The 12,275-nt window shown below is 35.4% G+C and overlaps 1 protein-coding gene across 3 annotated transcripts in view; it reads left to right on the top strand.

The window, feature by feature from the left end:
* Positions 1 to 12,275, top strand: part of PPP2R3A (protein phosphatase 2 regulatory subunit B''alpha) — a 223,888-nt gene that overhangs the window by 157,732 nt on the left and 53,881 nt on the right. The gene's annotated exons all lie outside the window — the stretch shown is intronic.

Raw genomic sequence — 12,275 nt, 5'->3', positions numbered from 1 at the left:
AGTTTCCTTTGCCAAGATTTTAAACCCATGAGCAAAGCTTGAAAAATTCATGGTGTATACGAGTGAGTGCCAGCTCAACTAGGGGTGCCAAGATGGGTTTGACTTAGTCTCTGCCCTCAGACTGAATGTAACCACAGTGTATCAAGAGAAGTGCTCTTACCCCTGGAAACAAAGGTGAAGTGACATGTGAGCTGGCCCTGAAGGATATTAAGCATTTATATGGAATATGGGAATAGATGCTGTGGATTTTAGTTGTTTCATGATATTCCTTGTTCAGTAGTAAATTGGACAGGAAAGAAGAGCAAACTGTGGATGACTAGTATATGAGAACATGCCCTCATTCTCCCAGTTAGAATCATCTCTCCCTTTGCTTGGCATACCTTGATTTGTCGCTGTGAGTTTATCCATCTGTTTCTTACACCTCTGTAACACTGTGTTACACAAGCTAGGAACAAGAAGAAAAGAGGGACATAGATTTTTGTGTCCCTCTCTTCTTTTTATTCCTAGCTTGTGTAACACAGTGTCCTGCACATAGCTTCTGCTCAGTACCAAGGGAGGGAGAGTCTGCAGTCCCTGATGCTGCCTGCTGGTATTACTGACTCAGCTGTCTGCATGTTAGTTCAAAAAGTTATCTAAATGTTGGATATATGGTTTTTGGAAATCATTGAAATGGAAATAAAACTAATTTATTTCATGGCCAGCATGTTGTCCATTTCAAAGATAGTAATTTGTTGTTCATGTAGACAACTTAGAAAACATGGCTAAAGCAGAAGAAAATAAATTTTAATACTAATAATTCTAACACTCAGAAAAAGACACTTAAAAATTGGTATGTGTTGTACAGTCTTTTTCATATAAACTTTTACATTCTCTTTGGACATGTAGGTTAATTAATTCCAGGATTAGATTTAATCCTTTGGAATGTTATCTCCTAATATCCTCTAGTAGTTTTAGCTAAATAGTTGTAACATCCACTATATTTTTCTTTAAAATAAATTCCGCAGGAAAGGAATTGCTAGGTTAAAGGATGTAGACATTTTTAAGAGCATTTATAAAAGTATTAAATTGATTTTCAGAAGAACTATCATTTTATACCTTTATCAACAAAGTATTGAGCATATTTTCTATAACCCTTATTCACACTGGGTATCTTCCTCTTAAAAATATTTTCAAATTTGATAAGTAAAGAATTCAGTATTATCTTTTTTGCATTTCTTTGATTGCTAGTGAGGCTGAATTTTTTTTAAGACATACTGAATTTTTTTTTTGGCTGCTTTGGGTCTTCGTTGCTGCATGTGGGCTTTCTCTAGTTGTGGCGAGCGGGGACTACTCTTTGTTGCACTGTGCGGGCTTCTCATTGTGACAGCTTCTCTTGTTGCGGAGCACGGGCTCTAGGCACGTGGGCTTCAGTAGTTACAGCATGCAGGCTCAGTAGTTGCAGCATGCAGGCTTCAGTAGTTGCGGCGCACGGGCCCTAGAGTGTGCGGGCTTCAGTAGTTGCAGCACACAGGCTCTAGGGCATGCAGGCTTCAGTAGTTGTGGTGCACAGGCTCAGTAGTTATGACACACAGGCTTAGTTGCTCTAAGCAACATGGGATTTTCCCAGACCAGGGATTGAACCCATGTTCCCTGCATTAGCAGCAGGATTCTTAACCACTGTGCCACCAGGGAAGTCCCGAAGCTGAATTTTTTTCATACATTTTTGGCCATTTTTATTTCATCTTAGGTGACTTGCCTTTTCATGTTTTTTGCTCATTTCTGCTGGATTAATTTTTTAAGTTTATCATTTTATCACAAATATACATCAAGTATTAAAAATTTTAAAATACATACATTCAGAAACCTTAATATAAAATTCATTCATAATTCTTTACTCCATAGTTAACATTTAGGTATATGTCCTCCTACCTCCTCCTCCTCCTTCCTCCTCGTTCCCCTCCATCCCCTCCTTTCACTCGTCCTCCTCTCTTTCTCTCTGCACCAAGTGAGAAATCATTGTATCATTTAGTGTACAGTTCTGTGATACACTTCTTCATGTAAGAGTATATTTCTATGCCAGTAAGTGTGCATGTTTATAATTTACCATTAATCCATTATTTCGAATGTTTAGATGTTCTTTTTAAATTTATTTTGTTTATTTATTTTTGGCTGCTTTGGGTCTTCATTGCTGCATCGGGCTTTCTCTAGCTGCAGCGAGCAGGGGCTACTCTTCATTGCAGTGTGCGAGCTTCTCATTGTGGTGGCTTCTCTTGTTGTGGAGCATGGGCTCTAGGTGCCTGGGCCTCAGTAATTGTGGCACATGGGCCCAGTTGCTCCGCGGCATGTGGGATCTTCCCGGACCAGGGCTCGAACCCATGTCCCCTGCATCGGCAGGTGGATTCTTAACCACTGCACCACCAGGGAAGCCCTAGATGGTTTTAATTACCTAAATTTCCGAAGATTTGAAGGCTGTGCATCTTTCCGTTTCTTGCCTTTTTGGTGTTCTGTTAACGCTCTCAATTTCAATCTTTTATCTTTCATGTTTACTTAATTATGAAAAAGCTTTCCTCAAATAGTTCCCATCTTTTCCTCCTATTATCCCATAGGAACAAATGATATAAATGATAATAAAGAAACTTTATATAACAAACATGAATATATACTTGTTCGCCTTTCTTCTATCAGCTTCTTTAAAAAAACATAAATTATATACTATAATAATTAGGACAATATATTATTGGGTTTGTAGTATATAGAGATGTGATATACATAACAATAGCATAAAAAAGAGGGATGAGGGAATAGTTATATAGGAGTACCGTTTCAGTATCTCACAGGAATTAAGTATAAATCTGAAGTAATTCTAAGAAGTTAAAATGTATATGGTAAGCCCTAGAGCAACCAGCAGAAAATTAACTCAAAAATACATAGTAAAAAAAAATCATTAAAAGAGTTAAGTGTCCCACTTAGAAAATATTCAGTTAACTGTAAAAGAAAGCAATAAAGGAAAAATAGAAGAAAAACTCCAAGACACATAAAAAACAAAAAGTAAAATGGCAGACATAAGTCCAACTGTAACAATGATAACATTAAATGTGAATGGATTAATCGTTTCATCAAAACGCAGATTTTCAGACTGGATAAAAAAAAACACGTTTTCTGGATACAATTCTGTGCTGTCTATATGAGACACAGATTAGATTTAAAGATACAAGGGGGGAAAAAAAGGAAAAGGAAGGATCAAGATATGCCATGCAAACAACAATCATAAGAAACCTGGAGTGGCTGTATAAATATCAGAGGACATAGACTTCAAAACAAAAACTGTTACTAGAGACAAGGACATTCTATTTCATAAAAGGGTCAATCCAACAGAAAGACATTAAAATTATAAACATATATGCATGTAACAACACAGAACCCTAAAAACATGAAACAAAAACTGACAGAATTGCAAGGAGAAGTAAATAATTCAACAATATTTGGAGACTTCAGCACCCCACTTTCAGTGATGGACAGTCAGGAAGAAGATCAACAAGGAAATAAAATCATGAACAATACTATAAACAAAACTATAAATCAACTGGACCTAACACATATCTATAGAACTCCCCACCTAAGAACAGCTGAATATATCAATATATTCTTCTCAAGCATATAGAACATTCTCCAAGATAGAGTATGTGGTAGGCCATATAATAGCCTCAAAAAATATAAAAAGTGAAATTACACAAATTATGTTCTCTGACCACAATGGAATAAAATTAACAGACAGAAACTTGAGGATTCACAAATATGCAGAAACAACGCACTGCTTGAATAACCAATGGATCAAAGAAGCATACCTAAAGGAAATTAGGAAATAATTTGAAATGAATGAAAATGAAGGAACAACATACCAAAACTTTAAGATAAGCAAAAAGGAAAACATAGTATACCAAGACTTATGGGATGAAGCTGTAAATCCATCTATTGAAAAAGAAAAAATGTCTTAAATCAATAACCTAACCTTCCACTTTTAGACGCTGGGAAACAAGAGCAAATGAAGTATAGCAAACAGGAAAAAAAAAGATTAAAATTGATAAATGAGAGAATAAGAAAACAGTAGAGAAAGTCAATGGAGCCAAAAGTCAGTTCTTTTGAAAATATCAGTAATGTTGATAAGGCTTTAGCTATACTGATCAAGAAAAAAAGAGAACATACAAATTATTAAGGTCAGAATTAAGAGGGAACATGACTACTGACCATAAAGGAATGAAAAGGATTATAGTATATATATAGTATATATAACAACTTTATGCTAACAAATTAGGTAGCAGACAAAATGAACAAATTCCTAGAGAGAGCCAAACTACTAAACTGGTTCAAGAAGAAATTAAAAATCTGAATAAGAAAAACAGTCCTGGGCTGAGGTAGCTTCACTAAAGGATGCTACCAAACACTTTTAAAAAATAACAGTTTTTTACAAACTCTTTGAAAAAATGAAAGAGGAAGGAACACTTCCAAATTCATTTTATAAGGCCAGTGTTACCCAGATACCAAAACCAGACAAAACATTACAAGAAAACTGTAAACCACTATCCTTTATGAATATAGATACAAAAATACTCAACAAAATTAGGAAACTTAATCTAGCAAAATATGAAAAAGATTATATACCATGATTAAGTGAGACTTATCCCAAAAATGCAAGGTTAGTTTACCATCTAAAAACCAAGCAATGTAACACATCATATTAATAGAACAAAGGATAAAAACCACATGATTGGCCCAGTAGTCTCAGCAAAAGCAGTTGAAAAAGTTCAACATTGCTTCATGATTTAAAAAAAAACAAAAAAAACCAACACAGATTAAACATGGACAGGAATTTCCTTGACCAGATAAAGCATATCTATGAAAAACCTACAGCTAACAACTAGTTAATGGTGAAAGTTTGAATGCTATTTTCCAAAGATCAGGAAAAAGACAAGGTTGTCTGCTCTATTCAACATTGGATCCTAGACAGGATTATCAGGCAAGAAAATGAAATAAAAAGCATACAAATTGGAAAGGAAGAAGGAAAATTATTTTTTAATGTAACTTTTAAAATTTATTAATTTATTTCTTTTTGGCTGTGTTGGGTCTTCATTGCTGTGTGCAGGCTTTCTCTAGTTGTGGCGAGCGGGGGCTAGTCTTTGTTGCGGCGTGCAAGCTTCTCATTGCAGAGCACGGGCTGTAGGCTTCTGAGCTTCAGTAGTTGTGGCACAAGGCTCAGTAGTTGTGGCTTGCGGGCTCTAGAGCGCAGACTCAGTAGTTGTGACACACGGGCTTAGTTGCTCCACAGCATGTAGGATCTTCCTGGTCCAGCGCTCGAACCTGTGTCCCCTGTGTTGGCAGGCGGATTCTTAACCACTGCGCCACCAGGGAAGTCCCCAAAACTATCAATTTAAATATGATATTATATACAGGAAATCCTAAGAAATCAACCAAGAAACTGTTAGAACTTAATAAAGGTTAATTTCAATTTACAAAATCAGTTTACAAGATTGATAAAATACATAATATCAGTTTACAAAAATCAATTGTTTCTGTGCATGAAAAATCCAAAAATGAAATTAAGAAAATAATTCCATTTATAATAGCAGCAAAAAGAATAAAATACCTAGGAATAAATTTAACAAAAGAAGCATAAAACTTACACCATGAGAACTATAAAATATTGTTGAAAGAAACTAAGGAAGATCTAAATGAAACAAAGATATCCCATGTTCATGGATCAGAAGGCTTAATATTGTCAGCATGGCAGTTACTCCCCAAACTGATCTGTAGATTCAAAGCAATTCCTAACAAAATCTCAGCTACTTTTTTGTTGTTGTTTTTGCAATAATGGAAAAACTGAATCTTGAATTCATATGAAAAAACAAAAGGATCAGGGTAACCAAAACAATCTTGAAAAAGAATAAGATTATAGGACTCATACTTTGATTTCAAAATATACAAAGCTGAAGGAAAGACCATGTAATACTAGCAATAAAGACAGACATACAGACAAATGGAATTGAATTAGGAGTCCAGAAGTAAATCCTCACATTTATGGTAACTGATTTTCAACAAGGATCTTAAGTCACAATTCAATGGGGGGAAAAACGTCTTGTAACAAGTGGTGCTGGACACTGGATATCTACATGCAAAAGAATGAATTTGGACCCCTACCTCATGTTATACAAAAACATTAGCTCAAATGGATCACAGACCTAAATGTAAGAGCTAAAACTATAAAACCTTTCAGAAGAAAGTATAGGAGTAAATTTTCATGACCTTGGTTAGATGCAGTTTCTTGGATGACACCAAAACCACAAACAACAGAAGAAAAAAATGAATGAATTGGACTTCATCAAAATTTTTAAAATTTATGCTTCAAAAAACAACATCAAGAACATGAAGGATAACCCACAGCATGGGAGAAAATATTTTTAGATGATATATCTGATACATAACTTGTATCTAGAATATATAAATAACAAACTCAATAATAAAAAGACAGATTACTCAATTTTAAAATGAGCAAAGGATCTGAATAGACATTTCTCCAAAGAAGATACCTATACAGCCAATAAGCACATAACAAGGTTCTTGATATCACTGTCATCAAAGAAATGCAAATCAAAACCACAGTGAGATACCACTTTACACCCACTGGGATAGCTATGAATTAAAAGTCAGATAATAAACAAGTGTTGGCAAAGATGTGGAGAAATGGGAACCCTCATACACTGCTATTGGGAATGTAAAATGCAGCAGCCGCTATGGAAAACACTGACAGTTCCTCAAATGGTTATAGTGTTACCATATGACCCAGAAATTCCACTGCTAGGAATATACCCGAGAGAAATGAAAACATATCCACACAAAAACTTGTACACCCATACAAGTTTCATAGCATCACTATTTTCAGAGAGAGGGGGAAGATGGCGGAAGAGTAAGACACGGAGATCACCTTCCTCCCCACAGATACATCAGAAATACATCTACACGTGGAACAACTCCTGCAGAACACCCACTGAACGCTGGCAGAAGACCTCAGACCTCCCAAAAGGCAAGAAACTCCCCACATACCTGGGTAGGACAAAAGAAAAAAGAATAAACAGAGACAAAAGGATAGGGACGGGACCTGCACTATTTTCAGTAGCCAAAATATGGGAACACCCAAATGTCTATCAATTAATAAATGGAAAAACAAATGTGATATATCCATATAATCTAATATTCAGCAATAAAAAAATATGAAATACTACATACTATAACAGTTGAATCTTAAAAACATTATGCAGATTAAAAGACATCAACCACAAAAGACTACATATTGTATGAATACATTTATATGAGTTGTCCAAAATAGGTAAATCTATAGATACAGAAGGTATGTTAGTAGTTGCCCAGGCCATGAGGGACGTGGAGAGGCAGGGGTGGGGCAGGGAATGATGTATAAGTGCTACTAGGTATGGAGCTTCTTTTTTGGATGTGATAAAAGTTAATTGTGGTGATGGTTATACAACTCTGTGGATATACTAAAAAGCATCTGACTATACATTTTAGATGGATGAATTGTATGATATGTGAAATATATCTCAATAAAGCTGTTTAAAAAGAAGAGTTGAGATAATACAAAGTATATTCTCTGACCATAATGGAATTAATGTAAAGATCAATAAGAGAAGGATGACTGGAAATTAAACAACACAATTCTAAATAATCCTTGGGTCCAAAAGAATTTTTCAAGAGAAATTAGATATTCAAAAGATAAAGGAATACTATGAATGACATACACACACATGTAAATGTGGTGACTTAAATGAAATGGACCAATTCCATTAAAGTCACAAGTTAACAAAAGTTGTCCAAGGAGAAATACATAACCTTAATAGTCTTGTATCTATTAAAGAAAATTGAATTCATAGTTTAAAACTTTCTGAAAAAGAAATCTCTCAGCCCAGATAATTTCACTACTGTATTCTTCCAAACATCTGAAGAAGAAATATCAAATTCTGTACTACTTCTTCCAGAAAATACAAAAGGAGGGAACAATTTCCAGCTTATTTTATGAAACCAGCATTACCTTGATACCAAAACCAGACAGACACATACAAGAAAATAAAACTACAGACCAACATCCCTCATGAAGATAGACCCAAAAATCATTAACAGAATACTAGCAAGTGAAAGCTCAACTTCTCAACCTCTCAGGCCCGGCCCCTCTTCCAAAATCAGCAGATGCCCCAAGGGAAAGATGGTCACAAATGCTAGGCTCCTCCTTTCTGGATTTCCTTCTACATCTGGACACCATAGTTCTTCACTGCCCTGTTAATAGTCCAGTGCCTTCAAAAAGGATTTTTACTGCAGATTTTCTCAGTGGGAGGGTTAATCCAAAACACTTAGTTCATCATTACCAGAAGCAGAACCCTTCAGATCAACTTTTCATATCTCGAGATACATAACTGGATCTTTACTTATAGAAATATTGCCAAAAGAGGTTTTTAAGTCAAAAGCTTTCTTTTCTGCCTTGCATGTTGCCTTTCTCCTACCTAACAGCTAACATGTTGCTGAGGCCTTATTCTTTGCCAGGTAACAACTGTTTCATATGTGATGGCTTGTTTAATCTTCATATCACTATGAGTTTAGGTGTCAGTGTTCCCATTTACAGTTGAGGAAACAGACGCTCTGAGAGATTGTACATCTACAAAGTGACCTAGCTTGGATTCAAGTCCAGGTCTGTATCACTCCAAATTCTGGACTGTTTATCACTATAAGGTATGGCCTATCATGTGAGACAGCATGTTTGCATGTCTGTCTTCTTACCAGCTAGGCTATGGAATCCCTAAAAGAGCATTCTCTTGGTGTCCTGAAATTCCTTATTGCTTAAGAGACTCAAAATTAGGCATTGGCCTAATTTGTCTCCTTGGCTTCTACAGGCACTTACTAGGCACCCAGAGTATTTGTTCTCAGTGCTTCACATTATCTTACAAAAGCAGAATGTGATCAGAAGACAGTTAAACCTCACTGTTGTAAAGTAATGAAGAAAATATCTATACATCAAAATCAAACACTTATTTAAAACGTAGTAGAAATCAGATTTGTGGCTTACGAATGACATGGGTAGAAAAAAATGTATTTCATGAAAGAAGTAATATACTCACTGAAGTGTGATAAGTGCTGTGTAAAATACTACGTAAAAAATTGTGATCTTGAGTCTTTCCTGTGCCTGGTTCTGTCAGGGTTAGATATGGAAAGTGTCTTTGGATAGATTATTTTTTGTGGACAGGCTTTTGCAACCAACCCTCTTTTGGTATGTCCTTTAACCACCCCTCTGGTCTGGCTGTTTATCACGTTCTGCTTCTGCCTTGGTCTTCTGACTAGGTGTCCTCTCCAGCAACTATCTCATGCATCTTTATGTCTGAGGACACTAGGCCAGTGCCCTTGAAGGTAGTAGGTGCTAAAATATGTATACTGAATATGCAAAGGAATATACATTTAGTTAATCCCTAAGTAATAACGAAGTTCCCCGTAACTTGTTTCTGCAATAGCTTATAGGAGTTTATATCAGGAATAAGACATTTCTGGTCCAGAAGTTAATTTCATTCAGCCTGAGAACAAGGCCAAAAGGTAATCTTGTTTATGTCTATAATTGTACAAATACAATCTTTAATGAATATAATTATGCTTTAAAACCAAAAATTGGTGGCAAATATAGCAAAAATTTAACACTGGTTCTCTCTGGGTAGTTACTCCTTTTGTGTGCTTTTCTGTTTTCCAGTTTTCTTGCAATGAATAGTCATTACTTCTAGACCTAAGAAAATATTACCTTTGTTAAAAAGAACAGAGGAAAGAAAAGAAATTAAATCTGCATTGGAAAAAACTTTAGAGAGTATCTATTATTTTCAATAAGAAAATTCCCTCTGAACATGTCCTATAAGTATTTAACCATCCAGTAGCCCCTGCTTCTAAACTTCCGGGGACAAATAGCTATCTACTGAGGTATATTATTTTATTTTGCCAGCTCTGAGCCTTAAAACGTTTTCTCTTCTTTGTGCATTGATCCTTTTTATGCTAATACTCACAGAATTACATCAGATTCATCTACCACACGATATTCTTCGAAACATATTTAAAGGCAGCTCTTATGTGACTTTGGCAAATATTGAGGCAGTTTGTCTCTTTCTTTGTGTTCTAGCTTTGATTCTCTTTTATGAGCTATTACAAAGAACTGAAGTATATGCTTTAGCTTTATTTATTTTATAGACTCTTTTATCTTAGTTCTTAATTGAAAATGCAACTGACTTTAGTTTATATTTCTTAGTAAAGTAAGTTGCCTTTCACTAAAGTCCTATTAGATAATTGCCAAAATCAAGAGGTACTTCCTTCCTATTGTCCTAATTTCTATTATCCTAAGATACGTAAGAAGGAATTTCAAGACACCAAGAGGCCTTAAAGACCACAGGACAGTCTACTGCTTCTTTCTGTACTATTCAACACATTATTACTTAAAAAGTAATGATAAAGTGGCAAAAGAGCCACATATTACCACATTTATTGTAGCCCTCTGCTCATGAAGTCTGTGTCCTCAAGGTTTTTCTCACAATCAAGATATCAGGTCTGTCTCCTCAAGGTTTTTCACAAATCATGAAATCATGTTTCAAAGTGGGACAATATTAAAACCCTGAGAGTAGATGTGATATGACAGCCAAACTCTGCTACCTCATGTTCATTGGCTCCAGTGAATGTCTCCTCTGTTCTTTGATGGTAATGTTAAATATCAAGCTGGTACAATTTTAAAAATAGATTTCTCAAAAGAATTTTGCAAGTATTACAGTTTAATTTGTTGCAATAATGTAAACTTTATCTTTTGGAATACAGGTGTGTTACAGATCTTAGTGTGGCTTACTTGAAAATAATTAATAGTCATAACTTAGTTATTTTCACCTTTTTCTCCTCAAAAGAGATTTTTTAAAACCATTAAGTGTATAGAGTTTCTCAGTATAGCTTAAGGCCTACAAATGGTAATTTAACCAAGAGTCTCTTAGAACCTTCTCTTGAGAAGTTTTAAATTACTGTGAATCAGTGGCTCTTTATAGAAAAATATTGTTCCCTGTTACCAATTAATGCTATTAGCTTCATATTCTATGATGAATTAGTGACATGGCTATACTTGCTACTGTAAGTGACATTGCTAAATGATAAAGTGGCCATAGTAGAGTGTGGGTAAGCTTCTAAATGAAGATAGCAACTTACCCACATATAGTACTTTTAGTCCCTCTTGAAATTCCACTAAAATGACAGTACAGAGATTTTTTTAAGGAATAAATCCATAATAACAAAGGAAAAAAGGAGAAAAAAATAAGGATTTGGAAACCAGAAAGTAAATAAATTTAGCACACTACCTGAAACCTAAGCCACCATAGGAAAAGACAAAGAAGCAACTGGATATATCGCAAAAACCTCCAAACATTCAGGACTTTGGGGTACCGGGAACATTGGAAGTAGGGGTGGGATAAAGATAGAACCAAAAATGAGGAGAGTTTATAGAAAGTTTCTTTAAGGAAACAGCTGATCTCCAGATCATCTCCTCTACCCAGGCTGGAGACTGGTGCTTTATTCCCTCAAGAGTATAAAATAGAGGGCCTCTGGACTGGGGAGCACTGGGCACAATTGAAGGTAGGGCTACCATATTGAAAACAGATGAAATGAGTGTATGCTTACTGAAAGCTAAGGTGCCCAGTCTTCATTCCTTACTCAACTTTCAGAATCTTGGCAACCTGTCCTTAACCTCTAGGCAGGAGACAAAAAGATGCTTTTCTGGAGAATCTGGCCAGCCCATGAATAAAGACCTGAAAATTTGACATTGGCTCAGCCCCAAGGAAAGAACCCAGGCAGATCATTTTACAGTAAAGCTCAGAGTCAACAAACCCATAAGCCAGAACTTCCAGTCAGCTTTTTAGCATCTACTCTTAAATATGAGCAGAGAACAAAGGATCAGTAAATACCTAAGTAAAGCTTCTTACATAAAAGATAGAGACCAAACAGATAGAAGTGGGAGGAAAGTAACTTGGATGAAACAGAATTCAGGGAGAAGGAACCTTCAGCAAAAACAACAAATACACTGTTACTAGTAGCCTCAGAGATAAGAGAAAAAATGAAATTCATAGAACATGAACAGAATGGTACTTTTAATAAAAGAAACAGCGTGGAACCAAAAAAAGAACTCTGGAAAATCAAAATTATGATAGCAGGAAAAAAAAATGTTCAGAAGATAAAGCTAGGTA

The sequence above is a fragment of the Grampus griseus genome, assembly GCF_964374135.1.
Source record: "Grampus griseus genome assembly, chromosome: 5".
Taxonomy (NCBI): Eukaryota; Metazoa; Chordata; class Mammalia; order Artiodactyla; family Delphinidae; genus Grampus; species Grampus griseus.
This window is presented reverse-complemented; position numbering and strand designations above follow the sequence as displayed.